The sequence below is a fragment of the Dermacentor variabilis genome, chromosome 7 (assembly GCF_050947875.1).
Source record: "Dermacentor variabilis isolate Ectoservices chromosome 7, ASM5094787v1, whole genome shotgun sequence".
NCBI classification, from domain to species: Eukaryota; Metazoa; Arthropoda; class Arachnida; order Ixodida; family Ixodidae; genus Dermacentor; species Dermacentor variabilis.
In genome coordinates this window covers 16,669,472-16,686,621 of record NC_134574.1, presented here as the reverse complement: position 1 = coordinate 16,686,621, position 17,150 = coordinate 16,669,472, and positions in this window count along the sequence as shown.

Below are 17,150 nucleotides of genomic sequence, written 5' to 3'. Positions count from 1 at the left end.
GTTACCGGGCTCGCAGCGTTAAAGAAAAAAAAGCGCATCAAGGCAGATGATGATTATTCAAGGTGTCTACCAAGTTGACATTTCTAAATTCCCTGAGTTTTCCAGGTTTTCCCTGAGTGCCGTTGCACACTTCCCTGAGTGATGCAGAACTATGTTTTATGTCAAGACGGGCTGAAACCATATCGCTTGATGCATTCACTCTCTAGTAAGCACATGAAAAAAAAAACGGCTTAATCCAATTTGAATACTAAGGAGTAGTGTTTATGTTATTCAAAAAGAGAATAGAAGGCAGGGGTTAGTAAAATGCACAGCAAATAAAGTGTCTTCGAAAAAAATTGCAAACGAAGTCGGACATTCACAAATACGAATAAAAAGGAGATGCACATAGAAGCAAATATATTCGAATATGAGCTATTTCTATCAACTGATAGCAAGCTCATGCAGTGGTATGAGGCCCGAACTCTGTCAGAATTGAGATTCTGTCTCAACCGCACGTAAGTCAACCTCAACTGTCCTGACATACTCTCAGCCCGCGCACGACACCTGAGTGTTGTGTTTCACTGCTTTAAAGAGTTTATTTCGGTTTGGATGAGGGACACCTGCATCTCGGCATCAGCCAAAATTTTGTTTTTTGAGCTCAAACTTCTTCAAAACGGCGGCAGCAAGCTTCCTTTCCCGTTTATTCCTTAATGCATACATCATTTCTGTTCTTGCCACTCGTTCCCCCCAAGGGCCATTTGAAGCATCTTGGCCAGTTGCACAGTACACGACCGATTTTTAGAACTCCCTAGGGGTTGGGAAAACGTTCGAAAAATCGGCCAGTTGGAAAAAAATAAATGCGTGTCATTTACTGTCCTTAGGGGCACAAACCGCGACAGGCACGTTCGAAAACGCTCTGAAGGCCTGTCGCTACACATATTAGGCATATCGGCGCTCGTACTGTGACAGGAAATACAGGGTGCACGCGTGTATAATTATGGAATGCATACTGTGTTCCGTGCCAATAGCCCCTTCCCACGCTTGTTATGCTTCACTGCAATACTTCTGCGTATGCTTCAGCATGTAACATTTCTGTACAGAGGCGAAGCTGACTTTCTGGAACCGGCATTATGCAACGCACCGTATTTTCTAAGTTCCTAAGCCAATCACGAGGACCACAAATTCGGAGTCAGTGCCATTGCTGACAGCAGCTAATTATTTCAATAAAAAACTCGGCATCCGACGGCAAGAAGCTTCATAGCGAACGTCGAAGAAGCTAGGCCTAGCGTTGCCGCAGTGGTGGCAACGGCTGCCAGCGGATCTATGTGCAAGGGTGCCGGTTCGAGGTGGCGAAGTAATCAAAATGGCAGCGGTGGTACCTTTGATTATTGCCGTTTCGGACCCGCGGTCATCGGAAAACGTCCGAAAAATCGGACGGCGAAGAGTTCTTGCGTCCGAAATTTCACACGTTCTGATACGTTGACTCTATGGGTTATGTGGCGGTGCCGCGAAGCCGTCCGAATTATCGGGAATCCGGAAAGTCGGTCGTTGACTGCACACTGGCAACTCCTCCAGCCGACGACAGCGCATCAAAGACGATTCATTACGATTCCTGTCTGTTGCTCGAGCCAGCATTACCGCGACTTTCGACCCTTTAAATAAGATTGGCGCTAATTTTCCCTGATAGAGGCCCAAATTTCCTGAGTTTTGCCTGACTTTTTCAAGACTACTCAAAACCCCTGAGAATTCACGGTTTTCCCGGTTGGTAGACACCCTGTTATCTTTGTGTGGCAGTAGGGGCACTCCAAAGGGTGTAAACTTTTCTTAGAGTGAATAATCGTCACTCTTACACTCTAAAAACAGTTGCACCCTTTGGGGTGTATATTTGCCACACAACGATAATCGTCATCTGTCTTGTACGCATTTCCTTTCTTTAACGCGGCGAGTCCGGTACTTTCCATTAACGAACGGCATGCACGTTATCAGCATGACATAGCATTCCCAACAGGAAAGTAACGAGCGCAGCGTTTTCAAGGAAATGCGGGCAAGACAGATGACGATTACTGTTGTGTGGCAAATATACACTCCAAAGGGTGTAAACTGTTCTTAGAGTGTAAACTCTCAGGCAAAGTTACACCCTTTAGAGTGTACGACACACTTTCGATTGGGATAGAATTTCTCGGTTGTGAATGACTCCTTTGCGGTATTTGCGGGAACGAAGCCATCGGGGTAGTGAATTTCGATGCGGATTGGACTTGATCGAGATCGAAAGTGGCCGTGTGACACAGGTCTACTCTCTTAAAAAGGTTTACATCCTTTGCGGCTTATCTTGTCCCATAACGATAATCGTCGTCTGCCTTGCTTGCATTTACTCCCTTGAAAACTCTGCGGTTTCCTGTCGAGAATGCTTTGTCAAGCTTATAAAGCGCAAGTCGTTCGTGACTAGGAAGTACCGGGCTCGCAGTGTTAAAGAAAGGAAATACGGGCGACACAGATGATTATTGTTTGGGGTAAAAATACAACCCAAAGGGTGTAAACTTATCTAAGAGTGTAGCAGTTCCATGCGCTCCAGTATAGAAACAGAGTCTACTGAAATAGTGAATTGTCATTAGGCATTTTGTGCAAAAAAGAAAGAAAAAGAAATATAGTAAAATGTAGTTTATAGACATGTACAATAACAGTGCTTGACTGTCAAAACTATTCCATACTCCACCGCATTTGTAATGAACTGTTCTCCTGCATCCGTTAAGCATGTCACCATCCACCATCATAAAGATGTGCTCTTCCGATAGGTATGCCTTTCTATAAAATGGAGTCTTATAAAAAGTCATACAATCTTGGCAGTTCATTGAATAACCAACTGCAACTATGTTAAGAATAATTGTAGAAAGTTTAAGCGAAAATATTGCAAGAAGATTTGCTCATATGCTTGTTGGTATATAAAGGAAATGCAATAACACAGGTCCAGAGAAAAAAATTTAAATACCTGCAGTGCTTACAAAAAACATAAGCAGAGCTAGAGAGAGAGAGAATGAAGAGGAAAGGCAGTGAGGTTAACCAGATATGAGTCTCCGGTTTGCTACCCTACACTGGGGATGGGGGATAGGGGTTAGAAAGATGACAGAGGGAAGCAGAGCTTCTCAAGATTCATAGCTACCTTGTCTCCTTCTGATTTTAATTCTTGTCAGCTTGTTTTGCACCATCAGCATGGTAACTGCAGGCCTTTGCAATTACCATCTGGTGATTTGCAAGACTATTTTGCTTGTGTAAAGGCCAGGTTCCATTTAAGCTTGTTCCAGCACATTAAGTATTCCTCTCTTGCAGGCACAAACCCAGGTTGTGGGGGCCCTTCCCGCCCCCTCCCCGCCACCACTCCTCACACAGTCCTAAAGCACCGCCAAATGAATTTTGAGATTTGACAGCTATTGAGCTGTCATTTTGCTGCCTTTTTCACTCCTTTTGGATGATGGTAATTATCGGCATCTCTTGGGGTGTGAAGGCCAGTTTTCTTATAGACTCGGTGCCGGCGCGATGAATTCGAGATACCTTTAGTTTTCACCATCTATTCAACAGTCACGTGCATCGCTGTTGCTTCGTTAGTTCAACCTTCTTTGTTTAGACTGATACATGGACCAGGAAAGGGATTCATTTCTTAGTCAGCTGGTCTGTATGCTCGTGGAACGAGATGCAGTCAGAGAAAACACCAATTGCATTTAACTTTTCCCTTCGCTTCACTATTTCCTCGCATGGCGACTCGCCGCAACGCTGGCGAGCTGGAACAATACACCCGCGATATGGGTTAGATAAAGTGGCAAATAAAATAATGCGAAACAGCGTCAATCATGAAACCCTGCAATAACCCTTAAACCCATAAGTAATGTGACTGTCATGCGTTACGCCATCTGGTTTTTCGCTAATTGTACAGCACTTTTCGTGCAAAATTGGCAACTGGAAACAAGAGTCACAACGAGCTCAGAAATTAAACAATCTACTGAGGGAGAGAGCCAAGACAACAGCCAAAGAGGAAAATAAACGAACATTAACAAATTTAACCATTGTTTATGAAAATAATTATGGATAAACATCTTTTTATTTAAAAAGGAAGTAGAGTAAACGCCGCCAGAAGTGGAGAACAATTCCGTGTGTCTTCAATGACGCTTGTACAGTTATCAGTCAAACCGCCTAATGTTGCCACTTCTCTGCTGTGCTTATGTGGGCTTTTTTCTAACCTTTCACGGCGGGTGCAGCATGTCTAGAACCGCAGCGTCCTGCGCTCTATGCGGTTGCACGGGACTGGTGGCCACGCATCGTTACACAACTTCCCAAATAACAATAAGAGTCAGTTTTGGCATTTGGTAGAGCAGTAAACGAGGGATCCAAAAGAAATTTGATTGTTCCGCAACTATATATTTCTCCATAATTCTTCTAGAGGTAATTTAAAAAACGAAACTATAGTCGGATGCAACTTAAGTATGCAGCGAAGCCCCGACCACGGCCTCATAACCGCCAGCCACTGTTCCTCTGCGAGGCTACAAATAATGCATACTTCAAACTTTTCCTTTTAGGCAAATAAGGCGGTAACTACAAAAATAAAATTATTAGTGCATAATTTTATACATTTTCCCTCGCCTATTAACGTATAATGGCGAAAGTCTAATTCCTTATTTAACTGAAAATTATAAAATTCTTGCTTTGCTGCAACTATTTGTTTTCAAGTTTCAGTGCAGTTGGCAGCGAAGTTTCATGAGTAAAACGGGTTCAGCAGTGCAATGAACTGTACCGCAGACTTTTGAAGAGTGAAATGCTCAGACTCCATACACTTTGTCCATGTCTGTTGCGCACCTCATTGCTTCCGCCGATGAAAAGGCTCTTCAAGAACAGCAGACTCTCCGGATCTATCAAGTACGATGCATTGTTGAAAAGGCCACATGACGATGATTTTATTTGCTTTTGTGATTGACTGGCTAAGTAACACAACCCCGCGCGGTTCATGTGCCATGGTTGCTATGTATTCTACTAGAGAAATCCTTAATTTACATTTTCACTTGTTTACTTGTTCTTGGCAGTGTTCTTCCTGCGGTTCTTTCCAGCGTGAGTCCATTTGATGTGGTTCCTTGTTTGCCATGTAAAGGAGAGGTGCATCTCACAGGCCTTACTGTGAGATGCACCTTATTTCATTTCTCTTTTCGGGTTTATGTGTCTTTATGGTGAATGGTGGGCATTATTCATATTTGTATAATAAAGGTACCCTTCCTCTAATTTGCATAGGAAGGAGATCTATGGTTGCCCCCCCCCGAAAAAAATTACTGCGTACGCGCCTGCTCTGTTGCCATTGATGAAATGACACAGAAGAATGCATAGAGCAAACTTTAGAGTCAGAAGGCTCGCATCGATGTCACTGGTTGTCCTTTCCCATTATGCAACAGTAAAAGCACTCACTGGGGTTAAAACAATGTTTGACTAGTTGCTAACATATTTCATAGTTTCCTTCCACCGCAGACCCTCACTCCAGAATGCTGCAGGTCACACTGAACGTTAATTTCCAAGTTTCAGTGCACTTTCTGAACCGCTCCCACTGCCAGATCCATCCACAGTAATTTTGGGTAGTTATTCCCGTAAAACTTCCGGGTTCCTTGCCTTGGCACTCAACCTCAGTACACTGTAGCTACTCGTATAGGTGAGAAAATTATGCCGTATAAACAGAATGAAAGGCAATTTCCTAAACATGCAAAAGCATGCAAGTTCCTTTAACGCTCAAAAAGCATGGATAGCAGGCATATTTCTAATTTAGTGTGTTCACTGTGTGAAAGCTTACATATACATATATGGAAGAATAGAACAAATGTTTCAAAGCAGTAATTACATCCTTGAGCTTAATAATTAACATTAAAAATTCTGTATAATTTGGGCAATTTAATCTTACACATAAAACCAATTCATTCAGTTTTGCAGACACTAAGAGGGCTCACAAGTTTCACTCTGTCTTTTGGAAGAACGACACAGGAACATAATTTCTGCTGCAAAATATTTTCCAGTAAAACATCTAATTGGGAAGAAAAGCATCCTAAAAACAATACAGGGTTTTCAACTTACTTATCCCAAATGAAATATGCAGTAATTTCTGCCAGTCTGTCTTTTATAGTTCGTTTAACAAAGAAATTATTGCCATGTGATGCTTTTTGCACTACACACAAAATTCAGTGAATGACAATGTCATTCATGCTTCAAATAATAAAGAACACTGCTTCCCAAGTGTTGCTAGCGGCTACTTCCTAATATAGGTTATAGGCACTCAAAGTTCAAAACTCTCAAGTGGAAATAAGAGTGAAGAAAGGCAAATAAGTAGGTTAAAATGAAAACACTGTATTAGGCACACCTGCAACTAATAGAGAAGAAAACTCAACTAACAATTCCATGGAGGTAATAGCAGAAGTGACAAAGTATGGTAAAAAAATAGACGAAGCACTAAATCGGAAGTCAGTCGATACACAAACAGATACGTTGAACATTGATTGCCCTTTTTTAGGTGGTACAGAACTTGCAGACCGTCTTAACAATTTTTTTTGTTAAAGTAGGATGCATAGATCACGACATTCAAGATACAATGCGTGCCGCTTCATTAAGAGAATCTTTATTCCTAAAGCCTACTAGTATCCCTGAGGTGATTACAACATTTTCATCCTTGAAAAATAGCCATAGTCGAGGCGTAGATGATTTAGAAATTAGGCCAATTAAGTACGTCATAGACTTACTTGCACCTGCAGTAATGCACATTTTTAATATTTTCCTGTCAACCGGAGTTTTCCCGCGTAATATGCAGGTAGCGAGAGTAATAGTTCACAAAGGAGGTGACAAAAATAATATGGGCAATTATCGGCCAGTATCTATACTTCCTGTGCTATCAAAGGGACTCGAAAAAATTGGTAACTTTCGTATTGATTTTTCGCAAAAACATAGCCTGCTAACCGACTGTCAACACGGGTTTAAGAAAAAGCGGTCTACGGAAACTGCTTTAAGTATACAGAAGGAGCTTATTCTAGAGAACACTGACAACAAATTTCTGACTTAGGGTTATACTTAGACTTCAGCAAAGCATTTGATAGGGTAAACCAGAAAGTGCTGCTGACAAAGCTGGAAAAATATGGCTTTCGAGGAATAAAACTTGAAATTATCTGATCTTATTTGGAAAGCCGATATCAGTTTGCTGAAATTAATGAGAACAGATCGCAGATAAAATCTTTGATAGCGGGTGTGCCCCAAGGTAGTATTCTTGGCCGGATACTTTTCCTTATTACATTAATGATATTGTAGAAGTGAGCGATATGTGTAAATTTGTCACGTATGCAGATGATTGCTCTGTTTTCTTTACAGGTAAAGATTTAAAAGAAATAACACCTATAGCAAGCTCCGTTTGTTATGGACTTCGAGCATGGTCTAAGGCAAACGGCCTCATCCTCAATGAAACCAAAACAAAGTGTGTTATTTTTCGTGCTCTGGGAAGTTCTACTACATTGCCAGATAATATTGTGTGGGGTCTGTATAAAATTAACATTACGTCATCCATAAAAACCCTAGGCTTAATACTCACAGAGCATATGTCCTGGAGTAAACACGTTAGTCATGTTTGCTCAAAGGTACGAAAAGTTGTTGGTGTGTTAAATTGCAGTTGAAGTACATTGCCTTTTCAAGTTAAGCGTCTCATTTATCATGCTCTTCTCCATTCACACCTCAGTTGCTGTTCGCTTATATGGGGTAACACTACAGCGCAAAATATTCAAATGCTGGAAACACTTCAAAAGAAAGCAATTAGGGCGATAGCGAACGTTTCTTTTTTCGAGCATACGCAAGAGCTTTTCCAACAAAACAGAATAATAAAAGCCCGTGACATATATAAATTGAAAACATTACTAAGCTATAGAAATGCTATACTGGGAAAACTCAATTCATTCCTAGCCCCGCCAACTCTACAACAAAATAGAAGTGCGTATTCATATCGTCACCAGGCACCAAGGCAGATCCCTTTCTCACGTACTATTTATGGCTGCCAATGCCTTAAAGATACACTACCTTCCCTACTTGACTATTTTAACCAACAACATGTTGATGTGTTATCTCTAAACAAAACTAAAATATTGGATTTGTTCTTATAGATGTGTATTGTTAACTGCTCCAACAGTTCCGCAGAACTTATCATATATTCTCATTTTGTTTATATGTTTGCACTTCTAACTACTATTCCTAGAATCCGGGTTTCCGCTGCAGTGATTGTGCCCGAACCACGTGGCAGGGTTTCGTGTTGTAAACTGGATGCTGCAAAGGGCGTCTTCGCGTTTGTTAAAATTCAAGGATGTGACGACGCCCTGGGCTACGTTGCCGAGATGTCTGTCGCGAAAGCAGCAGCCTATATGCAGATGTTCTATTTTTATGTTCTTTAACATATATGCACATATATATTTGCAAGTATGTAAAATAATTTCTAAATGAAAGAACGTTTCCTGATGGTAACTTGTGTTTATTGTAAACTTCTGTGAAATTTGTTATATTTATATATGTACGTGTGTGTATGTATATATGTATATATATGTATAGATATATTGTTTTTGCATTCTTATCGATTTATTTTACAATACTGCAGCCCATCGTCGGTCCCATGCAGGAGTGGTTACAACATGGAATACCGTACAAAAAAAGAATAAAGTGAAACTAGTGTATCCAAAACAAAGAGCATTAGCACACACAAAAAAGAACATACTCAATAAATATATACAGTGTTTAAATGAGCCGTCCGGGAAGCAGGAGAAACAGCGTTTACCATAAGAGTGCATCTACAGAGGCTGCATATGAAATACAGGTAATATCACCATTCGAATTCCAGATTCTCAATACTGTCAATAATTGCGTTGGCAGATGGGCAATTTACGGCTCTAGAGGGTAGTATGTTCCAATGGGAAATGGCGTGTGGGAATAAAGAGTACTTGTGAGTGTTATTATGGCTGGGATGGTGTCGTATCGATTTATTATGGTTGGTTCGGGCAGAAAGTCGGAATGGCGCTTGAATGTATGTTGCTTGTGGTATTCCATAGGAGCCGATGGTAAGTATAGAAATTTTAAGCTAGAAATCATTCTACGTTGGGGGGGGGGAGCCAGTGATTGAACGTTAGCCTTGACGCGCAGGTTCGTAATGCTCGTTTGACATGAATATTGTGAATATATAAACCTCAATGCTAAGTTCTGTATGCATTCTAGTTTCTCGGTTAAATACTTCTGGTGCGGGGCCCAAATAATGTCAGCATACTCTAATGATGGTTCTGTATGCATTTAATTTAACACTAGGAGGTGTGTTTCTAAGTTTTCTTCTCAAGAATTGTAGTTTACCTAGGGCCTTGTCATATATGTTATCTATATGAGTTTCCCAATTTAATTTCGTTGTAGGAGTGACCCCGAGATATGTGACCTCCTCGTATTTTCTTAGTGATATATTGTTCATTGTGTATGTAAACTGAAGCGAATTTTTCTTGTAAGTGAAGGAGATACTGGTAGTTTTTGATGCATTAAGTTTCATCCCCCAAATGTTGCACCAATTTTGTACAGCAGCTAATGAATCATCTAGTTTTACCTGATCCTCTCTGGTATTCACTGTTGCGTACACTACGCAATCATCGGCGAATAAGCGCATTTGAATAGGCGGCTGAACGGATGAACGAATATCATTGATGTAGATCAGAAATAGGAGGGGCGCAAGAACCGAGCCTTGTGGAACACGAGAAAAAACGTTGATGTAATCAGACGTAATATCATTCACAGCTACGCATTGCTTTCTGTTTTCGAGATAGTTTTTGATCCATGATACTGTTTTCTCGTGTACACCAATGGCAATTAGTTTAGTAATAAGATATGGATGAGGAACAACATCAAAGAAAATGGCATCTATTTGGCTTCTGTTATTTATTGCGATAGCTACATCATGGGTTAACTCAGCTAACCGAGTAATAGTACTTAGACCTGAACGGAATCCATGTTGCCGGCTGTATAGTAGGTTATTATTCTCTAAGTGCAATATTATGGCCTTATAAATAATATGTTCGAATAATTTACTGGATGCACATGTTAATGAAACAGGTCTATAGTTGCTTACGTCGAGTTTAGAGCCAGATTTGTGCACAGGTATTACTTTGGCCCTTCGCCAGTCGTCAGGTATCACTGAAGTTTTCAAAGATCGCTTGTAAATTACGTATAAGTATTTTGACGTCCAAACGGCATGTTTTTGCAAAAATGCATCTGATATAAGATCAGGGCCACAGGGTTTCCTTACATCCAGTTTTTGTAAGAGTCGAAAAATTCCTTGTTGGTCGATATATATTTCAGGCATTGGATTCTCGAACTGATACTGTTGAGAGGGGCCGTTAAATGTAGTTCTGTTAAATACACATTGAAAAAAATTCATTAAATTTGCTTGCTATGATGTCAGGCTGAACAACCGTCTCGTTCGAAACAGTAATCTGCGATACGGTGTGCCGCTCCCTCGATAGGTAGCGCCAGAATTTTTGTGGTTTATTCGTCATGTAAGAAGGCAGAGTAACAGTGAAAAAACGCTCCTTGGCCATATGGATCTCATCTCGTAATAAGCGTACGAGATCTTCAAGGTCATGTGTGGTTTTCTTTCTGCGCTTCCTTTTAATTTTTCGTTTTAGATGTATTATTTCGTGCGATACCCAAGGATGTTCTCTGTTCGCTCTTTTCTTTCTGGAGGGAATGTAGTTTTCTTCACAAAAGTGTACAATATGCTTAAAATGTAACCATAAGTCATTTACGTCATGAAGTAATGAAAACTGCAGAAAGCAGGCGTTTAAATATTCTGAGATAGCATTGTCATCCGCTCTTGAGTAATCCCTGATAACAGCAATCGATGGCCTAACGCGTTCACGGTTTCCTAAAATCAGACAGGAGAATACAATCATTTTATGGTCCGAAATGCTATTTTCAACGTTTAACGTCTTATTTTGAAATAGACTGCTTACGAACATCAGATCAAGCACAGAACATGATGGACCAGCTATTCTAGTCGGTTCGGAAACTAGCTGGTCTAGAGAGAAGGTAGATGACATGAACAATAGTGATTCAGCACTTTTTGCATCAGAGCTGTTGTGCGAAAGATTAGACCAATTGATTCCTGGTAAATTGAAATCATCTGTGATGATAATATTGGAAAGTGAATTAGTGTGTTGTGCAATGTAATCGTGCATAACGTCTAGGTATTCAGGGGGCGCATTCGGAGGTCGGTATACGCCACCCAGAAATATGCTTTTTCCATTAAATGTAAGTTTACACCATAGGCTTTCATGGTCAGGTATGCTGTTTAAAACTGTGAATTTTATGTTAGATTTAATTGCGACAGCTACACCTACCCCCCCCCCCCCGCGATTCTCTGTCTTTCCGTATGAGCCGATAAGAAGGTGGAAACACTTTAGAATCCTGGACGCTTTCGTGAAGCCAGGTTTCCGTGATGACTATAACATGCGGTTGATGGGCTGCAACTATGCTTTCAAATAGGCTGAACTTATTGACTACGCTGCGCGCATTCAGTGATAACACTCTGATACATTTCGTACGTTGTTGTCACGTGCCATCTCAAGCTACTGGGCCAGCGTGTGCAGAAGTTATCGGTTTAGATAGTTCAATTCTTCTGTCCTCACACTCATTCCATATAAAGGTTTTGCCATTTATTTTTAGTTTATCAAATGACAGAGATACCTTTGCCCCTTTCGCCTTGTCACTTACTGCAGAACACCATAATTTAGCACGTGTGTCGCATACTTTCTTTGAGAAATCTTCGAATATTGAAATCTGGGTGTTTTTCTGCTTGAAGCAGCTTGATAATATTTTGTTTTTCTCAGCGAAGTTGAATAGCCTGATAATAACGGGGCGTGTCCTTTGGCTTTGCTTTGTACCGATTCTGTGAACTCGTTCTATTGAGGTAATTTCTATTCCTAGGATCTTCTTAATTATACCGTCTCGCACTTCTTCAAGTGTTTTAACATCTTCATCAGAGCTCTCTCTTAATCCATAAATTACTAGGTTATTCCGTCTACTCCTATTTTCTAAATCATTGACCTTTGATGCCAGAAATTTTACTTGCGTCATGGTAGATTTACAAGATTCTTCGCAGTGTACTATCTTGTCTTCGCATTCTTTCCATAATCCCCTTTCATTCTCAATAACTGTCATTCTTTCTTGCAAATCTGCAACTATTCTCTCCACGTGCTTGATATTTGAAGACAGTTGTTTCGGTGTTTTGTTCGTTTCTTTTTGTTCTCTTAGAATGCGTTTCATTAGTTCCCGCTGCGAACATTCATCTGAATCAGAGTCAGAGCCTGGATTTTGTTCGTCTCCGGATGTTAGTAACATTAAGCGGACAACATTAAAACAATCCCGCAAAATAGCAACACAGCATTGTGGACTTGGGAGCACCGTTGACGTTACGTCGTTGTCTGTAATTGAAGAGACTAAATGCTGGTCACTAACCTCTGCGATCAGAAAAAATTTGATCAGCATCCGTGCTCGTTCGGTGCTTCCAAGTCCACTGAAGGGAACGTCGAAAAGGCTGCTGCTTTTATCTGGGTGCCACGATGTCTCCGTCGACGTACCCGTGCTGGTCAGGTGGTCCCAGTGCAGTGCACGTGGTACAGCTTCCTGCGACTTGTTTCGTCCGATGAAGCCAGCAGGTCAGACAGCCGGAGGTAGCAGTAGATAGGCCTGATGCAGCGCATGCTCAGACCCTGCGTCGACGAATCTGGTCCTCGACAGCACGATCTGTGCGATCAGAAAATATTTGATCAGCATCCGTGCTCGTTCGGTGCTTCCAAGTCCACTATGATATATGCAACTGAGTCTGTGTTAAATAATAATATGCAAGATAACAGATTATAATTGTATACTGGGAGTCATTTGACACAACTGTATTACAACTAGTTTCCATGTAATAACATGAAAATTTCTATATGTATTTGCGTTTAAAAAACTCTTATATCCACACTTTATGCGTAATTGTATTGCTACACCAGCCGCTTCCGTGCCTTTCTGGGAGACCGGAACTTTGTAAAGCCGAAGAGATTTCGGCTTTTTTCCCGGCTCTCCCTTTTTCACCTTGTATCCAGTGGTGAAAATAAAAATCATGATGATGATGATGATGATGATGTAGCAGAATATGGTCACAGAACTGAAATGCCGCTGCACTGAATTTTGTTAAACTGAAAGGCCTTTGCATTGGGTTGAATGGGCTTTCGATGGGGGATATAAAAAAGTTCGTACTGCTGAATAATTTGTTTAAGTGACATTCAAGTGGTAGTTTACTGTATATTGGTTTTCTTGGATAAAAAATTTTGTTGGAAACAGTGCCTTGTATGTCCTCATTTTTTCTTAAACATTGCTCGATGAACAAGAGGCGCAAAAAGACACCTTTCTATTTTGTCTCTTCCGACCTAACGGCATTTGGCGAATACCTCTTGCGTGCGGGAGAAAGTAAGGAGGGGGGGGGGTATATTGGAAAAAATTTGGCAGTGTCTGGCTCCTCCTGGGGTGGTGTTAGAGGTGTGTATGAACCACTGCTTAAATAAATCGAACTCGGTACCTTTTTCTCAGTACCAACATTCGTGAATGTTAACTTCTTATTCCAGCAGTTTAAATATGTCTGGATAGGCCCTACATCACAATGTCCCAAGCCTCCTATTTTTTTTATTTAAGAGGACTTGAAAGCATTCGAACTTCAATGTTAATGAAAAGAATGTTACAACTTTCAATAGCAAGGGATTGCTATTATCAAGACTCCACAAAATGATGCAAAAAAAGCTGTTCTGCCATGAACAATTTTCAATATTGTAATTCTGAGAAGCGGTTATTAAGTTTTGAGGAGAAAGTTTGTTGAATGTATGTTCCAGCTTGTAAACCGCGCACAAACTATTTGAGGGCGGTAAGAAGATTTTCTATTGTTTAATATCAAGAGTTGACGAACAGCCACAGTTCAGCAATGCCATGTGCTTTCTCATTTTGAAGAGCAAAAATTATTTCAACATATCTGAGCTATCAACACTACAATAGTCATGACGCTAGCCATTAATCAAGTGGGGGACCAAGATTACAATTTTTATCCTGTGGACTTTTAGTTGGTCTAATAGGGCGATGGTTCATCTCAATATCCCAACTCACCAGAGGGCTACAGGATTGGGACACCACCTGGGCATATGTAGGAATAAAATTAAGGCACCGACTATGTGGGCAATGAAGCTGTGAAGCAATGAAGGGACGGTCAGAACATATGCAGTAAGCATTATCATGGTACCACACCTATTGGTGCTGCTGCTGCCTTGCCCGCTGAAGAAGGGCAATCCAGTGGTGATAGTTTTGTAGACAGTGCCATCGACATCATGATGACTGAAAAGTCTGAAATGGCATCATAGTGTACATTATTCACATAGCCCAGTGGGTCACTGGACAAACTATGACTGTTTCCCAAACAGATGATAAATCAGTCCATGCTTGCATGGAGGAAAAATTGCACAAGCTTAGCAGGAGTCAATGACACGAATGCAGGGAAGTGAAACAATGTGGCAACAACAAGGCAAAGAAAAGGAACTGCACGAAGCACAGAGATCTAAGCATCGCGCTAGTGCTGCTCGAGGATTACCCACTCAATATGAAAGTTCAGTTCCAATCATGCATACTGCCTCTTGTTTTAGCTTAAGGATTGCTTACCTCAACAAAATAATGCCTCTTGTCACTCTCAGTTTCCCCATGAGTTTAAAGCAGTCTTTCACAACCTAGGCTGAGAACACTCCCAGGAAATGTTGTATCCTGTACACAAGCTATGCAAGTTCCTGTAATATTTGAAGGATCCACATCTCACAGTATAACACAAGGTTGTGAAGAAGACAAAGGCATTTTGAAATGAGCATGACAGCTCACTGCCTACTGGCAAAGGCTTTGCAAAATTCTTACAGCAATAATGCATTGTGGTGCCTCAGAACCACTGGGATTAACAAGATTCCACTGTAACTGGAATGAGAAAATACTGCGTTCTAATTGACTTACAGTGCAGTGTTAAGCACGACAGCAGCACTGCATTAAAGCATCAATGTTCTAATCGATTTTCCTCAAACATGTTATGCTACAACTTTTAGTGACTAAGCAGCATTTGTATAAAGGCACCAAGCTGGCTTGCTTCAAGAAGTGTCTTCTGATCTATACTTTGAGAAAAAATGTTGCACTTATTGCTGGTTCTTTGGCATGCAAGTCTTAGAAAAAATGGGATTGGCATGCATCTTACTCAGTAACAGAAACTAGCAAGAGTACCTGCTTGGCTTGGACCTTCAGGTTGACAGATAGATGGGCATGGACATGTACAGTCAAAGACATAAGAAAGTGCCTGGGACCTCCAAAAATCGTTCGTAATATTGGTCACTTCGTTGTAAAGATTGTACACCACACCGCCGCTAACAATCGAGCAAGCTGGACATGTTAAAGAAGAGAGAACCGTTATTTAATGAATTAGGGGACACTTAGTGAAATAGGTCACTAGTATTTTTGTTTATAGTTTGTGTGGCTGAATGTGCGACTAACATGTCACCAACATTGCTCAAGTTTAATGTTATTGACGCATGCGCAGCAGGAGTTGAACGACGATGACTCGCCTTCCCTTTCTTCTTTTACTCTCTTTATGCCCATTGCGAATTGTATATATTTGTGCACGCATCAATAAAGGTGTTGTCGACAGTCAGCGCTCGTTCTGTGTCCTTCCTTGTCCGCGTTTTTTGGTGCTGTTTTAAATATGAAACATCTTCAGTGGCTTTCTTGATGACCGACACTGGAGTTCTACGGCAGACATCCGTTATCTCTGCCTTGAACTAATCTGACTCTATCTCAATTACGTAAGCAAGATCATTCACATAAATAACCCCAAAGAAAGAAATCGAGTGGAGAGAGGTCAGATGACCTAGGAGGCCAATTCACAGGCCGGTGCCCTCCAATCTATTACGCACTGAAAGTCGCATCCAGCCAGTTTCGTGCTTGGCTGCTGCTGTGTACGGGTGCCCTATCTTGCTGACACCACAGAAGCGGAAGAGGTGACAGCGGGACTTCACAGAGAAACTCATCCACCACTCCTTCAAGGTTTTTGTTGATGTAACACTGTCCAGTGAGTATGTAATCGAAGATGGGACCGATTATAGCACCAGCATAAATTCTGAATCACAATTTGGGCAACTACTGGTACTGGTGCCTATTGCACTTCACACAGCGTGGATTGGAGTCCCTCCACTAGTGTGCATTATGCAAATGTAACTAGGCGTTTCGGCGAAAATTGGCTTCATCTGTGCACATGATGTTGCTCAAAAAGTATGGTGGCTCATGGGCTTTTGTGAGAAATCTAAACGATTCTACGGGTCCCTATCTTCCAAGCATTGTTGTTGGTTAAGGTGGGACGGGTGAAAGGCTGTCATTTAGAATTCTCCAAACTTGGAAATTGGTACCTGGGCGGCCACGTCCCGCATGCTAGCATGAGGGTTTGAGGCCATAAATGCTAGAACATCCCTGCGTAGGCTAGGATTCAAAGATGGAGTCCTCCGCCGGTTTGTCTCAGGTTTTCACAATTTCTGATGATAGTCGATGTATTTGGTCTACCGCCACACTTCCACGAATGATATACATATTTGCGGTCTTGCTCTTGTTGCCATTTGCAGATGCCAAGGCAAGGATCATTTCTACCGGGTGCTCATTAGAGAAACACATGGCAAGTGGGATGGAACAAAACGAACCTTTATATCTTTGCACTGACGTCAATTCACTTTTGTGATGACAGGTTCTGTAGCAAAAGAAAAACCATCCGTGCACTTTATCTACGCTAAGACAACAGCCATCACAACTTTTTTCCAGGTAACACCAAACAAGACGTGTTACTTCGGCAGGGGTGCGGCAGATAAGGCATTAGGTCGATCACAATGTTTCTCTTTATTTCCTTTATTTCGTCCTGGATAACTCAGAGGGAGCATGTTCGAGGGCGCTGCTTTATGATGCGGGTGGGAGCACAGTCACGTGGTATTCTCCATATTTCGCAGGGTTTATTTATCTATCATAAAAATTAGTACGCAATAAGTACGTCGCTGAAAATATCGCAGTTAGAT